Here is a 6,315-nt window from a genome sequence, read left to right on the forward strand (position 1 = left end):
GTAGTTTTCCCCTTGCAAAGAATAAAAAAAAAAACAAAAACAAACCCGTACAAGTAACTAATAGACATCAGTCACAACATAATTCTGGATCAGCCCACACCAAAGCCAGATGAACCTTTAATTTTGGAGCTATCATCAGAGAGCAAGAGAAACCACTGCATTTTATACAAAACAAAATTCACATGTGCCAAAAATGAAAGACTCCAGAGGAACGAAAATACAGATCCTAGAACTGACACTGATGTTCAGTACCCTAATTAAACAGCATCCAGAAATGCCACTGACAAAACTAAAAATAGTGCTATTTACCATCCAAGAAATTCAAGAGGCTTGAACCCTTTGGCATCAGAAATCTAGGCAGTTACATAAGAGCACACTTGCTACGTGCAAGAGTAGAGAAGGCAACAAGCCAACCCAGAAAGAAAGCAAGCCACAGTGTAGGGAGCCCTGGAGGCCTAGTGGCAAGAAGCTGGGCTGCAATCCTAAAGGCACATGGTTTGAATCTCTGCTCAAAAAGGAGGAGCCATCTACTCCTGTGCCAGTTGGATTGGTACACACATTAATAAAAACAAAAACAAAAACAGGAAGCCACCGTTCACTGAAACACTCAGAGAACAGAGACTCTGACAAAGCAGGCACCGAGAGAATGAATGGTCTCAGAGAACAGAGACTCTGACAAAGCAGGCAGAACCTGGAGTGGTTAACCAACTGCTGGTCTTCAGTTTCAGTGGAAGGTGATTGAATCCTAAGGCTGAATGAAAAAACTTGTGGACAGGGAGTTGGCGTGTGTTTGGGCAAATATTTAAAGAAAAAGATCAAGAGACTATGAAAGTCCCTTCTCATGGTGACGCAGCGCACAGTCGTAGAGCGCTGTCGCTGGCCTGGATGAACACAGCGACATTCAGACATTCAGGCTATTGTCTGCTCTACGAAATCAACAGAAGGAACCTTTCCTGACCTTAACTGCAGGAAGGGGTTTCAAAGTGGGGTCATCTTAGAAGGTCCTATCAGGCTTTGTGCCCATTTCCAGAACAAACTGCCGCTTATTATAAAAACAATGAAGAGACTAAAAGGACTATTCTAGTGTCTGCTTTCTAGAAAGACCTGTATTAGGGAAGCAGGATTCAAATAATGTGACGTCAATCAATTGTCCACTTTCCTAGAAAGCTATCTTTCCCCAACATCTATGAGTCACCAACAAACAGAAGCTGTGAAGGTCAAACTCAGAAAATAAATATGTAGAAACTAGTGATATTATTGTGACCAGGAGGTTTGGTAAATAGTGAGTTACGAGTTCGGGATCATCAAAAAAAGTCCTCTTTAAACAACCCTCCAAACTTCAGAAAAAAAACCTCTTCAGTAGTAGATCTGTCACAACATCATGGCAATGAGAACCAGAGCTTCAGAAAAGGACCAGAAGACCACTCTGCTGTTTGTGTTGTCTCCCGAACTTTCATGTACTCTTGTTCATGCTTTAAAACTGTCATGACTACTGCTCTCTCATTAATAGTTTATTCTAGCTTGTTATGGTGAGCTTCTGTTTTTATGCTTGTCCTTTCGGGTCCTCTCCAATATCATTGGTGACCATCATAGTCTTTGGAGTCACGGTGGACATCCAATTTCTAAAACAAAACTTGTATATTCCATCCATGTGAGAGGCAAATGTATATTTCCCACTTGATTCTTGGTCTCCTTTATAGATCCCTATTTTGTCAGGTCCTGTGATCTTCACGATGATGTCCAGGAAGCCGCCCTCAGCCACCTGGAAAATGAGGCCCATCTTGGTGCCAGAGGTGACCCGCTCCTAGAAGCACTCCTCCATATGTGTGTATCGATACTAGTGAAATAGCCAGAGGCCGTGGCCAGCAGAGTGGCCAGAAGCACCAGCAGCTCGGTGACGAGTCTCTGTCTCTCTTGACTGCTGATACTTAGGATGTTGATTATGGATTCAAGTAAAATGTAATTGCTGACACTGCTAATGTTTTCTCCATGTACCATGATATAACTTATTGGTCCAGTGGTGAGGATTTTTGGTTGTGGTTTTGTTTGTTTGTTTTTTAGGTTGAAATATAACCCATACTGAAGGCTGCCATCCTTGATCTTCTGCAGCAAATGCCTCAAGTCCTCCTCACTATCAGCAAGCAGTTGTGTCATCTGCATAATGCAGGTTGTTGATGAGTCTGTCTCCAATTCTGAAGCTTTACTCTTTTTTTTTTTTTTTTTACTTGTTGAATCGGATCCAACTGACACAGGAGATTTTCCCTCCTTCTTTCTCCAGCAGAGCATCTGGAGGATATGAACCGTGAGCCTTTGGGATTGAAGTGCAGCTTCTTGCCACTAGGCCACTAGAGCTACCTTTGTCATACTCTTTTTAACACCGTCCAGCTTCTGTAATTATTTGCTCAGCATACAAATTGACTAGGTATGGAAAAAGGATACAGCCCTGATGTACATCTTTCCCATTTTTAAACCAAGAATTGTTCTCTTGCTCTGTTTGGATAACAGATTCTTGGTCAAGGTATGTTGTTGTTATTATTGTATGCCATTGAGTTGGAACTGAGCCATGGGTATAGTTTTCAGATAATCAAGTGTTGTGAAATTATCATTATTCTCCATATTAGCCATCGATGGTTATAATTCACATATATACCATTGCAAAGTAATAAAACACGAATAGACATTCTTTTAGTATCTTCTACTTTCTGCCAAGATCTATCTGACATCAGCAGTGATATCCCTGGTGTCATGTGTTCTTCTAAATCTAGCAGTTCTCTGTCAATGTGCATCTTCTATCCTGTTTTGAATGATCTTCAGCAATATTTTATTGAATATGATGGTAATGATACTGCTAGATAATTTTCACCATTCAGTTAAGTCCCCACGCCCCCACCCTCGTCTTTCTCTGTCTCTTTCTCTCTCTCCTTTTTTAATCATCTTTCTTGAGAATAGGAACAAATAAGGATCTCATCCAGTCAGTTGACCAGGTAGCTGTCTTATAAATTTCCAGGCACAGACTGGTGAGCACATTGAAGGCTGCATCTGTTACTTGAAACATATCTCATTGATTCCTTGGCCTTACAGCATTTATCTGCAAGTTTATTTTCTGGGGGGAGGAGAGGGAGCTATGGAATGGCTTGCATGGTGCTGTTGACTTTATAATTTGTGTATGGATATGCTTGCTTGTTCCTAGTTTGCTCTTAGGAGCTCAGTACTGGTTCATCAGCTTACTGTACTGAGGGAGATTGCTGGCTACGGTGATGCTGGAAGCTGTGTCACTGGAATTTTAATAATACCAGCGGGTTATCCCTGGCTGATAGGTTTCAGAGAGCTCCCAGATTCAGATAGACTGTGAGGAAGAGTTGGCTACTTTTGAAATAAGTAGCCTTTGAAAACCCTATGAACAATTCAGAAGAACTATTCAGGTAAACACTGAGTTTATAGTTATATGAGAAGAACAATTCATAAAAGGAGGACAAGAATAAGTCCATAACTCAAACAATATCATCAATGTCCTGAATTATACACACATACCACCTCACATATATATATATATATGGAAAATGTTAAACTGGTATATGGCTAGGTTGGCACAGGATAGAACAGCATTTAGAGCTCTTGTACATAGGGTCACTATCAGTCGCAAGCGACTCAATGGCATATGACAACAACAACAACAACATATGTTTTGCTGTGCATATTTTTCAATAACAAAAAAATTAAAGTGTCTAAAAAATCATCTGCAAAAGCCACTATTAGGACAAGAATCTGATTAGAGACTAGGCATTAGAGGATTCATTTTATTAGATATAATAATGGTATTGTGATCATGCGAGCAGGAGTGGCATCCACTTCCTAAACAACATGCCTCTGGAAACTCTATGAACTTTGATAGATGTTGATAGTTGTAGAGGGGCTTTAGGTCTTTTGTTCATAGGGTTGCTGAGTCGTGTTCAACTTCAAGGTAATCAACAACAATAACAACTGTTATCATTGGGAAACTATTTAGATTATGTGATATTAAGGGCTTAGTGTTCAAAATTACTTTCCTAGTCAACGAATTTGACTTTGCCATGTGGATGGTCAGGAATATGCAAATAGGGGTGTTAGCCTATCAGCCAGGAGATTGGTTAGCCTCATCAGTCCACAAGGAGATTGGTTAGTGTCTCATTCAATTCAGCAAACCCACCAGCAGAATTGAAAGATTGTCCCCACCAGCAAAGAAGAATGTAGCAAAAGAATGCAACCTGTCCTTCAGGACAAGCGATTCTTTGGCCAGCCAGACTAAGACCTATGGTAGTAACAGCCATAGTAGCCACAGCAGAGAAATAGAGGCCTAACATGAGATGGAGCAGATCTTGTGACTGCTTCACCACTGGACCAGAGCTAAGAGCCCTTTGCCCTAGTTTGTTGAAGGACAGTTGAGAGGAGATCCAATATTGGCAAGACTGAGAAAACTTTAATAATGTCAGTTATTAAAGACTAAGGTGCATCTGATTCAGGCCATCGTCTTTCTGATTACTTGCTGTTGATCTGAGAGCTGGACAGGAAAGAATGACAGGAAAAGAATTGATGCCTTTGAGCTGTGGTGTTGGAGAAGAGCACAGAACATCATATGGATGGCCAAGAGAACAAAGAGATATGTCTTGGAGAGGGTGTAGCCAGAAAGCTCTTTGAAGGCAAGAATGATGAGGCTTCCACTCACATTCTTTGGGGATGTTGCTAGGAGAGGCTATTCCTTGGGGAGGTACATGATGTTGGGAAGGGTGGAGGGCTGGCGAAGGAGAGGAAGACGCTCAACCAGGTTAATTGACATAGTGACTGCTGCAATGGACTCTTGTGTGTCAGGAAGTGTATTGATGATACATGATAGAACAGGGTTCAGATATTTTGTTCATAGGGTCACTATGAGTCATGCTCAACTCGACAGCCCTAAAAACAACCTAACAACACCACCTCTGAGTGTCTAAGTTTTATCATTCAGATGTCTTTTCCAGCCGTCTTATTTTGTGCTGTCTTATTCCAACTGTCTTATTTTGTGCTGAAGTAATTACTGTACTGAGGAGAGAGGATTAGGATGGGATACAAGCCTCTCCTTATTGAAAGCTTTTAAAAGCACATGGGAGCTCAGCACCAGGCACCTTTTCTTTGAAAAAAGCTCATTCTCCTAGGACATAGCTTTCAGTTGCTCATCAATCTCTACACCACCAGCCTGCATCACCCACAGTCATGCCATAATTGACAGTCTACAGGATCCTGGCCCCATTGCTCACTGAATCTCCAAAATCAGTTTCTCCAAAACCAGCCTGCTACCTGCGGTCACATGAGTTGTTTCACTAAGAGGTCTGAGTCTCTGGGAAACCTTCTAGCAAATCATCGAACCCAAGAGACATAGAGGAGCTAGGAAGTTGAGAAATGAAGGAGCTATGATGTCAGAAATCACGGACTTATGCAATAGGTCAAACATTTGGGAATATGTTGACCTGAGACTTCTTGTAAATAGCCTGCTATTAATCTTAGCAAGAAAAATTATGAAAACACTCCCCATCACTACACACTGCTTTTAATAATTCTATTATCACCAAATGGTTTGTACTTAGCTATCTACTGAAAGCATGACAGTTCAAATCCACCAAATCCATATTTTCCCTGCTATCAGTCTGTCTTTCTTTCCAATTTTTGTATCCCGGTCACCAGGATATCCATCGTGATTCTTAGTCTATTTTAGTTTGGAGGTTCCAGTGAAATCTGTTCACATTGAGTAAATCTGCTGGTATTTGGGAAACCAGTGGCTTATCTTCCAGAATCCCAGTAGCATGCTAGCCACCACGGTAATATAAACTGACAGAGAGTTGTAACACTAATAAAACAACTGGTAGATTTACATCTTCATCTTTTTAGTTAATAGCTGGTCCTTAAGCCACTGACTTACCATTAAGCCACTGAGTTACCATTCTAAAATTTAGAAAATAGTGCTTATTATTAAGAGAAACTGCACCACAAATTCTCTGTACTTGAGCTGGACAAGTTCATATGCCATTTTAAAAATTCAAGGTTTTTTCTTTGACTTTTCAAATTTCCATGAGACTGGTTTCAGGAAGTTTCTTCAGCATGCCCACTATTAGAATCTAAAGACATCAGGCTGTTCTAGAATAGGGCCATGATCATCAGGCTATTAACAGTAAGCCTAAAATTCAGTCATTGAGGTGTTTCCCTGTTTCCCAAATTAGGGAAATCACACAGAGAAAAGACAGGATTGCATTAGACAAGGAAGTAATGGGTAACTAATATTTATTTAATGTTGTTGTTGTTATGTGC

At 40.7% G+C, this 6,315-nt stretch overlaps 1 pseudogene; it reads right to left on the reverse strand.

Moving 5' to 3' along the window:
• Positions 1–1,320: 1,320 nt before the first annotated feature.
• LOC102863495 overlaps positions 1,321–6,315 on the reverse strand; it is a 7,564-nt pseudogene continuing 2,569 nt past the window's right edge.

This window comes from Elephantulus edwardii, unplaced genomic scaffold (genome assembly GCF_000299155.1).
Source record: "Elephantulus edwardii isolate Elephantulus edwardi_28Jun2011 unplaced genomic scaffold, EleEdw1.0 scaffold00067, whole genome shotgun sequence".
In the NCBI taxonomy this organism is placed as follows: Eukaryota; Metazoa; Chordata; class Mammalia; order Macroscelidea; family Macroscelididae; genus Elephantulus; species Elephantulus edwardii.